This window comes from Octopus sinensis, linkage group LG8 (assembly GCF_006345805.1).
Source record: "Octopus sinensis linkage group LG8, ASM634580v1, whole genome shotgun sequence".
In the NCBI taxonomy this organism is placed as follows: Eukaryota; Metazoa; Mollusca; class Cephalopoda; order Octopoda; family Octopodidae; genus Octopus; species Octopus sinensis.
This window is the reverse complement of record NC_043004.1, coordinates 52,490,982-52,512,180: the sequence shown is the minus strand read 5'-3', so window position 1 is coordinate 52,512,180 and position 21,199 is coordinate 52,490,982.

Below are 21,199 nucleotides of genomic sequence, written 5' to 3'. Positions count from 1 at the left end.
CGTTTCAAGATAAAAAAAAAATTGAACAGTAATGCCATCTGTATTTATCCCTCTTCATCGTGACAATGGATATGGATACAAAGTTAGCAATGTTGAAACAATGACGCAAAAACAACAAAAACACTACAGACATAAAATAAGACTACTCAAGATGAAGCCATTTTGGAAGAATAAAACAGCTTTTCAGGTTGAACTAAATTCTCAGCCTTTTGAAAAACTAACAAACTACCAGTTTTTTGTTCTTAGTCAGTGAACAACCATCATTTATCAATTCAGTTTACCGAAATAGCTGTTGGAGGGATCCTGCTATCAGATGAGTCCATGCCAAATATTGCCGCATCTATCGATAATAGCAAGGGATTTTTCTCCGAAGTGGGTATTGCGAAACTGGTTGTATGTAAGACGAGACGCAAAGAACTGAAGACATCTTCATTATATTTTGAAATGAAGACACCTTAGTTACGTCTCACATAGAAAGGAATGTAATGGTAACAATACAGGTGCCAGGAAATTAGTTGAACGTTGGTTAAGAGTAGCGTACATGTATGAGTGAAGAGGCCAAATTTGAGCATATTCCTGTAAAGGTGAGACACTGCATCTGAGAGAGAGAAGATTTCATTGACAATGTATGGTCATTACTTGTTTGGCAAAAGTGAGGCATCCCTTTTATTGGGTGATTTCTTTGTTTGAAATTTTGATGATCTTCATTTGTGATCGCTTATTTTCCACGGCCTAAGTAAACTCCTCACTGTGTGAGCGTGAAGTAAGTCGGAGACGAGTATGGATGTCACCTCCTCCCTCGAAGGTGTGCTGGACCTTTCGGTTCAGGATGCGAAATTCTGAAAAACGCCGATAATAGCCGAAAAGATTCTTGGTGCGATGTTTATCTGCACAAGGGAGAAGTCATCGTGGTTGAATAGTCTGCGCTTGGAGATTTATTTCCATATGCTAGAGGTATTTGGTGATCTTTTGGTTGATGCTTACTATAACTTGCAGAATGAATTCCCAGTGCCATGATCCGTGACATAGTGCTGCTGCTAAGCAAGGACCCAAATAATGGGGACCAAATAGATTATTTTAGGTTCATAGCTCTACTGAAAGATTATACGATTTTGGCTAAGAAGCTGCCACTTGTCAATAAATTGGTCGGCGAGGAGCAGACAAACGCTATTCGAAAGAGATTTATACACGAGAACCTTCACCTCATGCGTTAAATAATAAATAGGGTAGGTAAGGAAACTGGCATGAGTTAGGACTGATAAATTTGAATGAATCAAAACATCCAAGTCTTAGAGACTATCCTCAAGGCGGCCGGTTTCGGTCCCGTTTTCAGAGGCTGGAACGCTGCAATATTCAGCGATATCTTTCGTTGGTCAAAGTAAATAGTGACCTATCGGAATCGTTTAGCATCGAAAATTCGTAACATCAAGGTTGCCTACTCTTGTTCCTTCTAGACGTGCTCCTTCTTGATCCATTGCTACGGAATCTGGATGTTTAGAAGGGCATCCTATATGAACTTTCATGCGGAAGGTTTGTGTAGGTTTATGCAGACGATGTAACCGTCATAGTGTTCGATACCTCGGAAATCGAGGTGATTGATACTGCCTTCATGGAGTACGAAGCGGTGACAGGTGAAATTAGTGGGTTTGCAGCACGGTACCCGGAGAGGCAGGTGTATGACGACCGACAGCGACGACGGAAGAACCAATTAGTAGTGATATTATTATTATTATTCTATGTTTGACTTTTGCTTTACATTTGCACAAGCTTTACATTTGCATAAGCTGGCATCCAGTCCTCAGAGATTTTCAAGTAGGTGTCTAGGCCAATTGTAGCAACCTTCATTGTTATGCCAGTTGTAAAAGCCCACGGTCTCCCTCTTTTCTTGGTAGATAAAGTCGATATATATCTGCCTTAGGGTGGTGCATTCTATGCATTGTCAACACTTTTCGTATTTTTCTGTTAAAATTACATATTTCAGTAATTGACCAGTTAACAATATTGAAACTGCAAGTCACGACTGGTATGGCTAAAGTATTGATCTCTTCGATCCTGTTTCTTGCATTCAGCTCTGTCTTGAGTATTGCTCTTACTCTGCGATAACATTCTCTCCTGATCCTTTCCTTCATCGTTGAATGCCTTATTCCATCCCCTTCAATTACCCCTAGGTACTTGCGGCTCTCCACTGTATTATTGTTATTATTATCATTATTATTATTATTATTATTATTATTATTATTATCATCATCATCATCATCATCATCATCATCATCATCATCATCATCATCATCATCATCATCGTCATCATCATTATTATTGTTATTATTATTATTATTATTATTATTATTATTATTAGCATCAGCAGCAGTGTCAGTAGCAGTTATTGTTGTTTGCTGTTGTTTGCTGTCGCCGTGTTTTAATGCTTGTTCATGCATCATTTTGTCTTTTGATAATGGCGTCTACTCTAAAGTACATCGGGAACATGAATTAACTTAGCACCCCTACACTACATCCCCTTACCGTGCGCAACCTACTGCCCTCATCACCTACACCACTACATCATCTACTCTCCCATGCAATACACCGCAACTCTTTACCCTGCAATACCAGCCTCATGTATATTCTGGAACCTTCAAATGGTAACGCAACGTGTCCTAATCTTAGAAACTGAAAACGAAACTAAAAGAAACAATAAAGTATAAAATACAATAATAATATTTCATCATCAATACAGAACAGATTACGTCTGATCGCCATCAAAATGGGGATTAAAGTGTATTTATTTCCTAGCAACATAATGTTAGAAGAGGTGGATGGAGTTTTTGCATGGTTTTGCCTTGTGACTTTTTGCATATTTGTACAGTGGTTGGTTGGTTTATATGTCTGTGCGTTGGTGTGTGTTTAATTCTGTGTGTTTACGAGCTTGTGTTAACGATGTCGATTTTGCTGATGCGGAGAATGATGTAGGTATGTGATCGTTGTCATGATGATGACAACGACGGAAACGACTATAATGAGGATGATGACGATGAAGAATAGAATATGTAGGCAACCTCAATGATGATGATGATGATGACAACGAGGATCACGACGATGACGACGACGATTATGTGAACGACGATGATAATAACAGACATCATGAATGTAGAAGATGGTGACGATGATGATAACGATACGGATACCGCTGCTCCTGCTGCTGAAGAAGATGATGATGGCGACAACGAGGATCATTGTGATGAGGATGGTGGAAATGATGATAGTGATGATGTCGACGACGATGATGGCAAACAGGATGAATGTAAAACTTGTTCATGATGTTGACGATACTGCTACCGTCGATTTTGGTTGCCCCTGCTGCTGCTACCACTTGTACTACTGCTGCTGCTTCTGCTGATGATGATCATCGTCATCATGAAAATGATGATGATGATGATGATGACGATGATGACGATGGTGATGATGATGATGATGACGACGACGATAAAGGCGAGGCACTGATGGTGATGACCGTTCTGATAATAACCATCGCCAATAATAACAACACATTTGCTTTTAGCGACATCATCATAATCAGCAGCAGCAGCATTAGCGGAGGCATCGGGTGCAGCAACAGTAGCACAATTAACATATTTGGTGTCTTTTTTAATTCCAGAGCATGCGAAGAGACGGACATTATTGGCAACATCGACTCAGCTGTGACCGATTCAACCACCAAAGAAATTATTCCTTCTCTATGTCGCTGCTGAATGTTGTGTTTTTCTTCTCTCTCTTTTACTCTTTTACTTGTTTCAGTCATCTGACTGCGGCCATGCTGGAGCACCGACTTTAGTCGAGCAAATCGACCCCAGGACTTATTCTTTGTAAGCCCAGTACTTATTCTATCGGTCTCTTTTGCCGAACCGCTAATGATGGGGACGTAAAAACACCAGCATCGGTTGTCAAGCAATGCTAGGGGGACAAACACAGACACACACACACACACACACCACACACACACACATATATATATATATTATATATATATATATATATATATGTATATATATATATATACATATATAGGACAGGCTTCTTTCAGTTTCCGTCTACCAAATCCACTCACAAGGCCCGGGGCTATAGTAGAAGACACTTGCCCAAGGTGCCACGCAGTGGGACTGAACCCGCAACCATGTGGTTGGTTAGCAAGCTACTTACCACACAGCCAATTCTCTAAATTTATCGAAAACTTTTCACCAGTTACATTAAACACGTTCAGATTACAGATAGAGAATAAAAACTGATTGACAATTGCAGAAACTGCATCATATATATATATATATGTATATGTATATGTATATGTATATATAAATATAAATATATATATATATATATATATATATATAATATATATATATATATATAATATATATACATACATATATATATATAAACATAGTAAAAAGGTAATAAAATAAATTATTATTACCGGTGATCTAGCACAAAAGACATGTTAGCCTTTAGGCTATATGTTAATCATATATAAGTACATTAAAAGGCCTCTAAAAGAAGAAGCAAGTACTAGATCACAAAAAGTGGATAAATTCAATGAAATAAAATCAAAAACGTTTCCAAACTCGGCTCATCTTATACTGCAGTTTCGTCTTTTTTTTAGCAGTAAATATAATTTATCTGCCATATATATATATATATATACATCTATTTTATTATTATTATTATTATTATTATTATTATTATTATTATTTTATTATTATTATTATTATTATTATTATTATTATCATGTAAAACTGTTTTAAGCCGGCGAAATGGCAGAAACGTTAGCACACCGGGCGAAATGCGTAGCCGTATTTTTTCTGCTGTTACGCACTGAGTTCAAATTCTACCTTTTGGGGTCGATAAGTTAAATACCAGTTGTCCAAAAATGTCGGGCCTTGTACATATAAAAGAAAGGATTATTTTGAAACAGTTTGATTCGTCACCATGTGACCGGTTCGGTAATCCAATCGTGAAAGTGCTAGAGATCCGTGAAATTTTAAGCAGCATGGTGCCAAATTATTCTGTTTCCAATAATCCTTTCTACTATAGGCAAAATGTCTGGAATTAGCGGTGAGGGGGATAGTCAAATCGATCCCATTACTTGACTGGTTCTTAATTTATCGACTTCTAATTGATGAAAGGCAAAGTCGACCTTGGCAGAATCTGAACTCAGAACGTAGCGACGGGCAAAATACCGCTAAGCATTTCGTCCAACGCGCTAGAGATTCTGCCTGCTCAATGCCTTCCACTAATAATACATATAACTTCTACTAAATGTTTTGAGTGGATTTTCCTTCTGTTTGTCTACTCACTCGTATAAACATACAGGCATACATACATACACAGGAGTGGCTGGTGGTAAGTAGCTTGTTTACCAACCACATGGTTCCGGGTTCAGTCCCACTGCGTGGCACCTTGGGCAAGTGTCTTCTACCATAGCCTCGGGCCGACCAAAGCCGTGTGAGTAGATTTGGTAGACGGATACTGAAAGAAGCCCGTCGTACATATGTATATATATATATATATATATATATATATATGCGCGTGTGTGTGTGTTTGTGTCTCTGTGTTTGTCTCCCTAGCATTGCTTGACAACCGATGCTGGTGTGTTTATGTCCCCGTTACTTAGCGGTTCGGCAAAAGGGAACGATGGAATAAGTACTGGGCTTACAAAAGAATAAGTCCCTGGGTCGAGTTGCTCGATTAAAGGCGGTGCTCCGGCATGGCCGCAGTCAAATGACTGAAACAAGTAAAAGAATATGCATATACTTCTGTAGGTGAGTGTAAATGGGTAAAACTCCTCTTCCGCCATTGATAATCATGGGAGTGCACCTGGAAAGTTTCCCACTACTCGAGGCACAACTCAGCGCGAAGTTGTTTATGGAAGACTAGCAGCAGTCACCCATACCAACTTCCACTCTCCATGCCACCGATGTTAACCATGTGAAAGACAGAGCTTGATACAGTTTGGCTGCAGTGATGTCGCATCTCATTTCTACAGTTCAGTGAACAGAAGCAACGTGGAATAACGTGTTTTGCTCAAGAACACAACACACACAGCCCGGAAATTGAAATTTCTACCTCATGACTGTGAGCCCGGCGCTGAGACGACTGAGACATGTGTGTGTGTTTGTGTGTGTGTATTTGTGTATATATATGTGCATTGCAGTAAAAATGAAAAACACACCCAGCACTGAAGTGTATCCAGCCTACATTTAGAGTAGCAATGTTTATTTTGTCGAAGGCGAAATGCTTTCCGGTATTTCGTCTGCCGTTACATTCTGAGCTCAAATTCCGCCGAGGTCGACTTTCATCCTTTCGGGGTCGATAAATTAAGTACCAGTTACGCACTGAGTTTATGTAATCGACTTAATCCATTCGTCACTCCTTGTTTGTCCCCTCTGTGTTTAGCCCCTTGTGGACGATAAAGAAATAAGAAACGTTAGCACGCCGGGCAAAATGCTTAGAGATATTTCGTCTGTCATTACGTTCAAATTCCACCGAGGTCAACTTTGCCTTTCATCCTTTCGAAGTCGATAAATTAAGTACCAGTTGCGTACTGGGGTCGATCTAATCGTCTGGACCCTCCCCCAAAATTTCGAGCTTTGTGCCTAGAGTGGAAAAGAATATTCATTTTGTTAACGAAACCCTATAAGTGTCGTCTTGTTGATTGTGAAACCATAATGTCAATAACAGTGTATGAACTTGTGGTCCCATAGAACCACTGATGCCCTCTTGAGATTACGGACAATTAATTACTCCTATAGGGTCTGAGGGATAAGTGTCAGAACAATTCTATCGCAGTTATTACTTATTCCTCCAATACAACAGAACTGTAACTAACAATTAAGCTTGGTGCTCAGTTTGTTACAAATGACAGTAAACTTGAAAAGGGAAGCTTACGCTTTATTTGTTATTTCTAGATAATCAGTACTCAAACATAATACGAGATATTTATGCATGGAATACATTACCACCTAGGTCGAGTTGATCTGCACTTAAACAACAAAAGCAAATTAAGAGAACTATCGTGGAAGAACATTAGTGGCAACTATGACATTTGTACTCGTTTAGTATATCAAAGGATACATTTTAAAATGTAACATTATTTTAGGAACCCAAGGAGGGATTTGACGTTGAAGTGGTGACCATATACTAGCTTAATTTTTTTTTTCATGGATTAAATCATTTGATGTGTATCACCAATGATGATGGTCAGTCAAATAGTAATCGATTAAATCTGTGCATTTCTAGACAAGAAATTAAGTCATATGAAACGGTAAATTTGCCCGGAGTTGCCCAAAGAATAATACATAAGAGGCACACCAACGGAAATAATTTTGGTCTTTCAAAGAAAAGGAGAATGACACAGAAAATATAACTTTGCATTATAAAAATGACCTGATACTCACTGATGGGATTCATTTTACGGTGGGTTTGCTCGATCAAAATAACTTGGATCTAAAAAAAGAAAATAAAAGCATCAAGAGCAACAAAAGCGAGATTATATAAACACGTAACAACGCCTGCGCTAATCCTGTATGACGAAAATATATTTTTGTCTGTGCTGTTTGATTAGATTAAAACAAATAGAGAGAAAAAAATATGGTGTAATGATGAAATAAAAAAAAAAACTGTTGTAGCGGGATATTAATTACATTGAAACAATATAACAAAAACAAGAAAGGGAAATACAAAATAGTAAACAACGATCCTATTAAATTATATCATATTTATTCATGAAGACCGCTTTCCGTGTGTTTATGTTTGTGTTCTAGAATCTTCTTCAGAATTCAGTTGCCAATCTGACATGAATTATTTCAACAGACGTTGGTGACTCAATCAGTTTATATAATGAGAAATCTTTCAGTCCCATCCTTTGTAAGTACATGAGCTCGTGTATAAAGTGATGATGTGTGTACGAATGTGTGTATGTATGTATAGTGTAGTTTACAGTAAAACGCATGTTTTGCTTTCTGTATGTCTTTAAAAATCCCTCAGCAGTTTTTGCTATGTATACACATGTAAAATATTTAGTTTATGGACAAATGCTTTTGTAGTGTATAAATCGAATGCAAATATTTCCTATGCAAATATTATAAATTCGCTGTGCATATGATTCCTACGGTTAATCCACAATGGTACGTTCGCTTGAAATAGTCATCAAGTTTAACCTTAGTCTGAGGCAGAACCATTAGCGATGTGAACATGACCGCATGTAATATAATAATGGTTAGTGTATGTTTCCTGATGCTCACGTAAACAAAATATCTACGACTTGAGTACTCTGATCCAGAGTACTTATCACCAAAGGAAGAAAGACATCTTCCAGGAGAAATTCATGCTAGGAAATAACTTCTTCAGACATTTACAAGTTCTGGGACAGGGGTCAACCCTCGAGCGTGTAAATCACCGAAACCTTTCTTAGCACAGGCTTTCGGGCAGTTTTCCATTGTCCATAATTACGGCACAAGTGTTTGCATGATTGACAGACATTTTTCTTTGCTTTCAAGTTTTTATCGACCTCTTCAATTTCCAGATGTAAAAGGAAGACGTGCGTTCTCTAAACAAAAGTAGTGTCCTTCAATCAGTTTGTTGAAAGCCAGTGACGATATGGTCCTCATGAACACGCCTACTTTCAGCGTGCATATAAAGGACGGAAGATAAAGCTTCGAAAGACCAATTCAGTTGTTAGCTGGATTAGCAGGAGGTGGATGTCATGCCATAGTAATGGTTCATGCCGTTTAGCATTACAGAAATGCTGCTTCACTTACTTGCTTCCGCATGATACCATAGAAATTCTCACCATTTGTAATTTGTTCCTTCAAGCCATGACCTTGTGGAATGTTGAAGAAAAATATAATTATCACGTTTTCAACAGTTCTATTTTGTGTTCACTGACAAACAGATGAACATCCGACTATCTGAAAGGCTTGCGGCATCGTCTTTTCAGAATGTAAAATTATATTTGTATTGTTTATAGAACACATCCGTTCGAGTTGGTTTTGGTTTTTGATTTTGATCTTTCTGTTTCTGGTGTTCATTTAGTATTCTGTATGTTGCGTTGAATATGTTATGCGAATTTATTTTAGTTGAATGGATCGTGTCTTCGCTTCGTACGTACTGCGTCATTGCTATACTATGTTTGAATTCCATCAGTTATTATAAAGAGCAAGTGTTTTTGGTTTGTAATGGCACGTTTATAACTTATGAGTTGTGTCATTACTACTATAGCAGGGAAGTATATGTATTCTGAAATTTTGTTTGATATTGAACATGTCTTGTTATTTTCTTGGCTCTATTATTTCATAAGGTATAACCTGTATTGTTAAGAGCGAGGTGATTTGTGCTACTAAACAGAACACTTCATGCAAAAGACCAAATTTTTCTTTAGCGGCGCAATATTTCGGATTGATAGTAATGCTGACACTCTTTGTATGGTTCCTAATGTTTTCTTCATAACTTATACTACAACTCCAGTTTTTTTCGGTACTCTTTTCACTCCTACGCCCAACACCCTGCTTATTTCAATTGCTAAGACCTTGTATTTTGAAAATCACCCCAAACCGTTTACAATAATCTTGTGTCAATTGCGATCGAGATATCTAAAATACATACATATATATATGTATATATATATATATATATATATATATATATATATATTATATATATATATATATATATATATATATATATATATGTATATATATATGTATATATATATATATAAATATATATATTTATATATTCAACTAAGAGCACGTGTGTTTGAACAGGTTAATCGAAAGCGTTTACACACACTAGGTAATAATCTTCTTGCAAATGAGGTTAGTAACATCCTGATAAAATATTATATAACTTACTTTAAGAAATATTTTTTGAAAAACATCCCCATTATACTTAAAAACTGTATAATCTCAATCAGTGTGCTCCCTTCTGGTTGCCCTCTTCGAATAGTTAGGACCAGCTGAGAGCTATAATTGAATGCACTAGAATTGAGCCTAAATCGTTTGAAACATTGCCAACATGACCATCACCACTATCACCACAGCCAACACAACAACAAAATCCACAACCACAACCACAACAATCACAACTATCATCATCAACATTAATATCAACAACACATCCTTAATAAACATCAAGATCATCACAACCACGACCATCTCCTACACCACCCTCACCACTACCGTCATCACTACATCGCCATGGTCACAACCACTACCATCTACACCTGCATCATATCCAACATCATTACCATACTGTAACGCAACATCATTTCTACTTTAAAGTATTCCTTAATCACCGCCGACCCCATAAATTCATCCCACTTGAATCAATACCAGTTCCACTGACATTTGTGCGGCCATTACTCCCATTGCCTTTCCAGTTAAGATTCCACAGTCATCTTTCTCGTCACCATCACAACCAGATGTAATCTTGATAAAAAACAATTATCCTAAAACAACCTACATGTTTTAACTAACTAACAAGACAATCAATGTTATTTAATGCATTCACAGTAAAAGTGAAATCAGTTCACACACACACACACACACGCACACACACACAGACACACACACATACACACACACTGAGGAATCTACATAAGGCCACAAAAATACATGCAAATGCATTGAGCAGCAGGTAAGCAAGAATCCCGCAGAAAAAGAACATTAAAAGCAAACATTATGCAGAGCACAAGTCACGTTTTCTTTTTAACTGTTGCTTTCTATTGTCTTTTAACATTATTGATGAGCACATGAGTTCAAATGACGCCGGGGTTGACTTTGACTCAAATCCTTTCGGAGTTGATAAATTAAGTACCATTTGAACACTGGGGTCAATGTAACCAGCTTACCTCCTCCCCCCAAAAAGCTGGCCGTGTGCCAAAATTTGAAACCAGTGTTTAAAAAGGAATATGGGTCTCTTCTGCCCTGCTCCTCATCAACAAAGCTGTCTTTAAGGAAGTTAAGCAAGTACGATGTACCTAGATATCAAAAACAAGGGGAGGGTGCAAAGGCCCAGTGGTTAGGGCAGCGGACTCGCGGTCGGAGGATCGCAGTTTCGATTCCCAGACCGGGCGTTGTCTGTGTTTGTTGAGCGAAAACACCTAAAGCTCCACGAGGCTCCGGCAGGGGGTGAAATATAATTAATTTAATAAAATCAATAAATTTCACCTAGTAATTATATTTCACCCTTTATCTGTATTGAATACTTTTACTCCCCTACAACAAAACTACGAAACTTCGTTTCGGCAGTATTGGATTTTGGAGGGAGACACGAATTCGCATGTCTATATAAATGTGAATATGCTAGTGGACTTTTGTATCATTCGATGTCGCTTGGTCGAATATATAAAAGGTAAGTATTTCCTAGCATTTCTAGATTTATGGGAATTATTATGTTGATAATTATTATGTTTCTAATCCAGAAACGTACGTCCATAATTAATCCAGTAGACTGTGTGGTTTCGTTGTTTTTCTTCTTTTACCATTTGTGAGTTACGAATGCTGTTGTTTTGTGGAGACTTATTTTTGAAGTAAAAGAAATAGTAGCCCTTTGACTGCTATTTCTAATATTTTCGGCATGTGGTTTAAGCAACTTGTTGCAAAAAAACCCTTATTATAATTATATAAATTTTTTACCGAATATGGTCCTTTTCCATACCGAAATGCCGCGAGGTTAAATTTATTGATTTTATTAAATTAATTTATTTCACCCTTTATCTGTATATATAAATTATATATATATATATATATATATATATATATATATATATATATATATTGGAGACAATTACTATGTTCTTATTAACATAAGTGACATAGTACTTAATTACTGCGCAGAGAAAAAAATGACAATATAGAACGTCAATTTAATATGGAAGTGGGTTTCGTGAATATTTACTTATCTGTCTTTCTGCGAGTGTATATGTGTGCATATGCGCGTATGCATAAGTGAGCATGAATGTGCGTGGGCGCATATATGTTTGGATATATGTGCGCATTTGTATAATATACAGATACATACATACATACATATATGTATGTGCGTGTGAACGTGTGTATACGTATGTATATGCATGTATATATATATATATATATATATATATAAAATTATTAATTTCCCAATCTCCATTTTCTTTTTGTCCTTTATATATATATGCATAAATGTGTATGTGTGTATATGTATCCCTGTGTGTGTGTACATATATACATTTACGTGTGTATTTGTCAATATATGTACGGATGTATTTTCCATTAATAAATAATATATACTCTATATTCATCAAGCGATGTCTACACAATTTCTAGTCATGTGAGAAATTAGAAAAAAAAAAGCAAATCGAACTATTTAAACGCTGTCTGAATCTAAATCTATAAATAAATTTAGTTATTTCAATGAAAATTTAATACAAAACTACTAAATGCTAAAGCAAAATCTATTTCCATATACCTCATATTACTATGGTTATTGTTAAAGTTACATCTGCCACATAGCAATATGTATCCGGTAAATAATCATTATTAAAATTACAGATGAAATGAAGAGATCAACGTGACTGGTGTTGGGGGTATATTTTGGTTATAGTTTAGATGTATATCAAATAGATTATATGTGACGATGTCTGGTTTATGCTATATGTACCCGACTGTAAATATCACAATAAACATTCATTTATATTAATTAATAAAAGTGTTGCTTATATTTTGTCATCTATGTTGATGGCAGCTTTTAGAAATAGGCTAATCACTTGTAGAGAATGACTGTAGTATCCTGAACCTAAGCTGATTTTCGTTTAACAACTATTAATTTAAAGTACTTTCCTCATGTATAATTGGATCTAATGTTATTTACCCGGCACGTATAATATTCAGGAATTTACTCCCGTTCATTATCAGATGTTATTAGCTGAACACCATTATACAACTATTATTTTAAGTAGGACACACTCATAACATATATATGTATGAATATGTGTACATATTCATACATAGATACTTACATACAAACATACATACAAATAACAGTGTAAAATTAACGTCGGGACTCGAAGCGATACAGCGAAGCTACACGGAGAAGATCGTCACAATGCGATATTTCAGCTACTGGGAGGGACTGAAAAAGTTAAAAGTCTACTCCCAAGAACGTAGGTGGGAAAGATACCCAGTCATATACATCTGGAAAATCCTAGATGAACTTGTACCAAAAGTCGGCATTGCCAGTTATACAAACAGCAGGACTGTGCGTCACTGCATAGTACCAAATATCCCAGCATTCCCTTCAGGATACAGGACTAGATACTGCAACAGCTTGGGCTTCAAATGTCCACGTCTCCTTGGTATCCTCCCACAAAGCCTGAGAGACCCGCATGGCGTTTTCAAAATAAAACTGGATCTCCTTTTAAGAGCTCCAGATGAACCTACTTCAACTCAAGAAACACAGATGAGGGCAGCAACGTCAAACTCCCTCATTCACCAGATGCTTTGCATCAGAGTGAAAGTGTAGCAAAGAAAACAGCAGTGTCCCAGTATGGCTGCAACTCTATGGCTAAAGATACAAAAAGTATTAGCGCGCACACACATATTCATGTGCGTATACATCGAGGATTAACCTTTTGATATGTCGTATTAAAAATGGAGCGTCTACGTTCAATTTTAATATTTATTATCTAGTGTTTCCTTTGAGAGATTGAATTTATAATAAGTGGAAAACCTGGTATCTTAATTTGCAAGATTATGTTTTAAAAAGGAGTCATGAACATTCACAATAGGCAAAATGTTGAAAACAATACAAATAATCAAAACCGACTTATTTATTCCAGAAATATCTCTTCAACTCACATTTATATATGAGATAATATAATCAGTATTGGAGGCGCAATGACCCAGTGGTTAGGGCAGCGGACTCGCGGTCGTAGGATCGCGGTTTCGATTCCCAGACCGGGCGTTGTGAGTGTTTATTAAGCGAAAACACCTAAAAGCTCCACGAGGCTCCGGCAGGGGGTGGTAATCCCTGCTGTACTCTTTCACCACAACTTTCTCTCACTCTTACTTCCTGTTTCTGTTGTACCTGTATTTCAAAGGACCGGCCTTGTCACTCTCTGTGTCACGCTGAATATCCCCGAGAACTACGTTAAGGGTACACGTGTCTGTGGAGTGCTCAGCCACTCACACGTTAATTTCACGAGCAGGCTGTTCCGTTGATCGGATCAACCGGAACCCTCGTCGTCGTAACCGACGGAGTGCTTCCATCCAATATAATCAGTTGACGGTTATAAAGTATTTACTTTAGGTAACAGCAGCATGATTGAAGGGTGAGTTCAAAAATCAAGATTTATTGTAAACATTAAAATCACTGAGGACAATGACTTCAGGTACATGTGAAGTGATATATATATACGTTTGATACAAGAATACATATGATCGCCTACCTGTCTTACTGGTGATTTGGAGGAGTCCAGAGAGCCATAGTGGAAGCTGATATACTTGAAAAAGTGGGTGGGGGGAAGTACCTTAGAGGTAAATTTCTTGAAGTTTCTTCTTACCAAACAATAAAAATCTGAGTGGCGGGGAGAATAAAATCTATATATGGGCTGACCCCAACTTTATAACTAAAATATATAACATAACGTATGTCTCAGAAATTAACTATTGAAAATATTTTATAAATGTGCTTCTTGGAGATGCTTGTTCGCGAGTAAGAGTCGTTAAATGAAGATCTTCGCTGGATCCCATTGCATACATTTTGTAGAAGACGAGGAAGAAGTGGAATTTTGCAGCATATTTTTAATTGTTTTTAATTAAGAGGAAGTTTAAGAAAGTGTAAACTGTGTCGGAGTGCTTTGTGCTGTGAACACAAAGCACTCCGACATTCGGAGTGAGTTTCGAATATTTTCCACAAAAGCAGGTATATTTAGGTTATGAGACTTTGTTCGCTTAGACTAAAATAACATGTTAACTACGCCGGGAAAACACCCTTTACTCTATATTATTCTTACTATTGTAAAGATCTACCCTATGGTTATCTTTGTCATCGTCATCAGTAGGACTCTCTCTGTAAAATATTTATACCACAGCCAATTTACCACCACTACTACCACCAATGTGGATGTGTAAAGCTCGGCGGTTAAAGCGATGAATTCATGAACGTAAGGGTGTGGTTTCGATTCTTGGTCGGAAAGATGCGTCGTGTTCTAGAGTTAAGCACTTCATTTCATGTTGCTCCAGTTCTGTCAGCTGATGACTAGGAGTAGTCCTGCGACGGACTAGCGTCCTATCCTGTGAGGATTACATACGCTAGAGAAACCGGAAGACCAGCTCTATGCTCCTCACGGAGTACTGTTGACTAAGCAATACCACCACCAACACCAACACCAACACCACCATCACCTTTACTACTGCTGCTGCTGCTGCTACTGCCACTACTACAAATTTCCCACACCCATACACCTCCCGCCATCAACTCTACTCTTCTTCACTTCTCCGATACTATGATTCATCACCTCTATCTCACCGCCACCAGTAAAAACTATTATAAATGTATCGAACACCAATCCTGCTACTATCAATACTTTACACTAACACAAATCCACAATGAACACCCTTGCCAGCGTTATTAGAACTTCTCACTACTACCACCACCACTAACACTACTAATCTATCCATCATCACTCCACACTTTCACCACACCCCAATGTACGATTACCACTCCACACAGCCCACATACCTCTTCATTATTCATTATACCTACCACTATTACCATCGGGATGAGCATTACCACTTCCACCACCACCACCACCACCACCACCATCATTATCAACGCTACCACATATTTCTCCTTCCCCGCTAAGAACCTCCCTCATTATAAGGTATTAAAGTACATTCATAATGAATTTGTTTGATCGATATAAATGACTTGCGATTTTGTTTTTTCTAGAACGATACAGGTTGCGGTATAGAGCGTTGTCATTCGCTGTTAAAGTAGTAGTATGGTGAAGTGCTGTTGTGTGTCTTATTTCTGTGGTGTTGTGATATTTCAGGTGATGGTGGTAACGTGGTTTTCTGGTTAAACCGAAGTGATATATGACATCGGCATGGTGTGGATATACGAGTGAGTGCTGAACATTTCCTGGCTTTGAGTAAAAGAAAATACGAGAGGATCAGTTAATTACGGTTTTAGTCAACATGTTTCCATCTCAGGTTCACATAATTATTACAGCGGTCCAATACTATCAGTGTGATGGCCTGATAGTTATAGTATTTTGTGGGAGTATATTGTTGAGTGAGTGACAATAGATGTGAAGTGATTGTTTGGTGTATGTAGCGGCGAGGTGTAATTATCATAAATATCATCATTAATTAAGGTGCTTGTTCCGTGATGGCATGAGTTGGATGTTATGATAGGATTCGACAGATCCAGTTACAGCATCGTGAGTAATTGTCTACTGTGGCGTGGTTTCTATAGCTTTCTGAACTTCTTAATGCCAGCCATATTACAATTGTACTGTGTGATTTTCTCTTGGCACCAGCATTAATGGTGTGACCAAGCAGTCAGCACGACTAACATATCTTTCTACTAAAGTGGAGCTACAGTAGAATAGTGCCTTTGTGTTTTAAGGTAAGAGATTAGTGTGAGAAACAGAGCAAGAAACAATTTCATGGTGTAGGGAGGCTAGAAAATTTTTTGGATGATGTGGAAACAGATTACAATAGTTGTTGTGAGGTGTCAGTGTGTACCCACAAGATAAGAAATGAGTAGAGGTTAGTGAGTATATGAGAAGAGGAAATGTGGATGATTAAATGTTACAAGAGTGTATGGGAGAGTGGGAGACAGAGAACAGGTGAGAAATATTGAAATATCATAATTAGGGGCAGCAGGGAATGGGGAGCATCAGATGACAACGGTAGAAATTAAGTAGGGATAATGTGGCTGAGGACGGCCAACAATATTTATAAGTTGGCGATATTCAGAGAGAAAAGTTTATTGACAGTACAGAAAGTAGGTAGGTTAGAATGGAGAAGACCAGCAAAGTAATAAAAATGATAATATAACAATAATAATAATAATAATAAGGATTTTAAAATTTGGCACAAGGCCAGCACTTTTAGAGTTGGGGTAAGTCAATTGCATTGATCCCAGTACTTAAGTGGTACTTAATTTATCGATCTCGAAAAGATGAAAGTCAAGGTCACCTCGGCGGAATTTGAACGCAGAACATCAAGACGGACGAAATACCATAAAGAATTTTGCCAGACATGCTAGTGATTCTTCCAGCTCATCTTCTTAATAACAATGATAATAAAATACTTGACAAGGACAGAATCAGAGAGAATGGGCGAAAGGAACAGCAGGAAATGTCGCGGTTGGATAGGTTGTAAGAGTGTGCGCAGATGTAATGAATGGTAAAGGATTCGTAACATGGGGTGTATCGGTATATTGTTGATGGCGTAATGGTAGCAGTATTGTGTGATAATGTTGTGTGTTAAGGGTGGAGTGTTGGTGACGCTGATATTGTATGACGTGGTGCTAGTATGCAGCATGCTTTATGAAGATATGATGGTTGTAACTGTGTTGATGGCTATATATGAATGGATGTGTAGTACACTGCAGTCTGTGAAATAGTGATAGTTGTTGCAGTATGTTGTTTCATAATTCAGCCTGCGTAATATCAGTCATCATAGTATATGGTGTATATAGACTGAAGTGTTAGTACGAATGATCGAATATACATTTGCTTGAGGGACATATGGTTATACTCACGATTGCGGGATCAAAGTTTGAATTTCTGGAACGGATTGCGCGTTCATCTGATGTTACTCTTCGATCACTTCGACACCTGACGTGTGATACACCACACACCTGTTCAGACAATGTTGATTTGATGGGCGTAGGGAACTAATGTACAGCACAAACATTTGATCACTGTAAACAAATCCTTTGTGCAGGTTGTTCAGCAAGAGGTTGCAGAGCCGTCTTTCTCAGACAACGTGAGATTGCAATCATATCCATTTGGTTGCACGAAGTATGCGATTCAGATGTTGTTGTGAATGTAGTAGAAATTGGTAATGCATGATGTTCTTATGATAGTACATATAATGTGTACTGTACGGAATATCGCTTGAGGGACTGTGTAAATAGAAATATGATATCAAAGGGAGTTAGTAATTGTACTGCTACTTACTGGTTGGTGGCGTGTTGCCCTTATGAACACTATCTAGAACAATTGATGAATTATATTTTTAGTTTATTTTTATAATATTATGCTCATGTAATTAAGAGAACTGGCATAATCTGTGGTACGTCGAACAAAATGCTTAGTGGCATTTCTTCCGTGTTCACGTTTAGAGTTCAAAAACGCAAGGATCGACTTTACATTTCGGGTTCGATAAAATAATTACCAATTGATTACTGGAGTTGAGGTAATCGACTTCCTTTCTCTCTAACCTTTGCCAAAATTTAAAAGCAATCTTATGTTCTTGTGAGGCGGCGCACTTGTAGAATCTTTAGAAGGGTGAGGAACATGCCTAGAGCTATTTCGTCCATCTTTACGTGCTGTGTTCAAATACCACCGCGGTCGATTGTGCCTTTGATAATTTTGAGGTCAGTAAAATAAGTACCAGTTGAGCATTGAAGTCGATATTAATCGACTTACCTATTTACCCGAAATTGCTGGCATTGCGTCAAATTTTGTTCTTGCTAGTGTTCTATTTAACAATAACGTTCTCATTTTTGAGGCAGTTTGTTCTTGGTGCTAGTAACAGTCATGATGGATGTCATCGTCATCACCACCATCATAATCTCGGTCACCCTGCTTATATCTTTAACGGGGACCTTTATTTTATTTATATATTTTATTTATCTTATTTATTTATAAACTTTAGTGCTGCAACTATTGGTGTTGTTACTCTTGTTCTCGATGTTGCGCATTCGTGACTCTACTATCTTGACACGCGTTGTTGAAGACATTTTGTGATACTATTATTATTGTTGTTGTTGCTGTTAACTGCTGCTGTTGGTTTTGATATTGCAGTTGTTATAGTTGTTGTTATTGCTGTAGTAATTCGCAGTGCAAGTTGTTGGTAATATTACTGCTATTGTTTTTACTTAAATGCACTCTTGGTGATGGCTGTATTATGTTACGTTGTTGTTGCTTTTAATGATATTCTCGCATGCATTGTGGTTGTTATTGCTGTCATCTTTTTTCGTTAATGCTGTTGTTTTTGTTGTTGTAGCTAATAACTGTCTGAAAGCTTTAAACATGTCTAAAATTAAAAAGAAAATCCATTGGAGAAAGAGGAAAAAAAGAGAGACGAAAAATGTCTTTGTATCGATTTGTTCATGCCAGTAGCTTTCTATCGATAAATCAGCGTGAAGAAACAGAAGAAACTAACACTTACAATGTTTTTATTTCAATATTACCCCTACCACTTCCTTTATCCATCCCATCATGCATTTCCCGTTTAGTTTTAGACGATGTTCCTACATCCGTCTCTTTTTACCCATCATTCAATGAATTTTATTTTTTCCAGTTATTAACATTTGCATTGACATCATCTAAGCATCGGTGATCTGTTCATCTTAATCTGTTGCAACATGCATTTGTCTATTTACAAGCATGTAGCTAACGCTGACCTCTTCTTCCACATGCACTTTATTTTCCATCTTTCTCAGAATGTAGTTCAATTATAGCGCTTCCCAGAAATGCATTATTTTTATTCATTTTTCCATCATGCGTTCATATTTACCTCTCTCCTAGCTTGCACTTCTCTTTTGCCAATTTCCAGTCCTACCCTTTATTGTTCTCTCTCTCTCTCTCTCTCTCTCTCTCTCTCTCTATCTATCTATCTATCTATCTATCTATCTATCTAGCTATCTATCTATCTATCTATCTATCTATCTCTATCTCTCTCATGTTCCTCTTCGCCTTTGACTATCTTTCAACATGCACTTCATTTTTATCTCTTTTCAGGAATATGGATTATCTGACGTCCTGTCCCAGCAAAAAAACTCACATCCATACAATTCTCACTATACGCTTTATATAAATTTCTTTCTCAATTTATATTAAAATTTCCTTTCTTTCAGACATCGAACAAAACTTTCATCTCTTTCTTCGTGTTTAGCTACGCGTTCTTTGTAGTTAGAGATAAGCACAATTCCAGATATCTCATAAGTTATATATTAATATCTACCAGCTTCTGTCTCTAGATTTCCTGTTTAATGTTTAAAGACATCATCCATTTTCCACCAATTCACATCCATTATACGACATGTGCATACACACCACATACACATGTATATATTATATATATATATTACGGCAGCATTACTGGATATTAATAGTTATCGCCATACTAATATGGCAGTCTAAATATAAACCTAAAGCTGTCGCTGATTAGCTCCAAGAGGCCACCGCCTCTAGCTAGCTATATGACACACGAACCTGCGTCCATTACAACCTTCGAACAGGGGAGGTCAGCCGCTTCACCTTGCTAGTCAGACATCTGCAGACATGTTTCAGGGTTGTTGCCCTTTATCAATGCAGCGTAGTCGGACCCGCAGGTGTCGCTACTGACCGTCTGTTCGAAGATTTTAGTTACCTAGTTACAGTGGAATACATCCACTTGTTTTCAATAATAGAAAGGCGTCTCGCTGATGAAACCGGCCTTAGCAAACATATTCTGTCTGTTTTGCTAGAAAGAGGTAGAAACTGATCAGTCCGGGATATATCGTTAATGGTAAATGTTTTTGATTTTCACTCTCGATGAATTTATCCCTTTTTTGTGTCCCTAGCACTTGGCATCCTTATTTGAGAGCCCTTAATTATATTTCTATATGAATAATATTTTGTCTAATGAAACTAATTCATCTTTTGTGCTGGGCCACTGGTAGTAATCTATGTTATTACCCTTTTTTGAACATATATATATATCTATATATATACACATATATTCATATACATGTGTGTGTGTGTGTGTGTGTGTGTGTGTGTATGTGTAAACAAAAGAAATTTGATACATCTAGAGGATTCTTCTCTTTCATACATCTTTGTCGAAATTATCTTTTATGAGAAGTAATTAATGTTGTTAGATATTGTTCAAAGATTATTGAGTGTTTCGATACTGAACCTTGAGACCTTCGATGGATATCTAGTGTT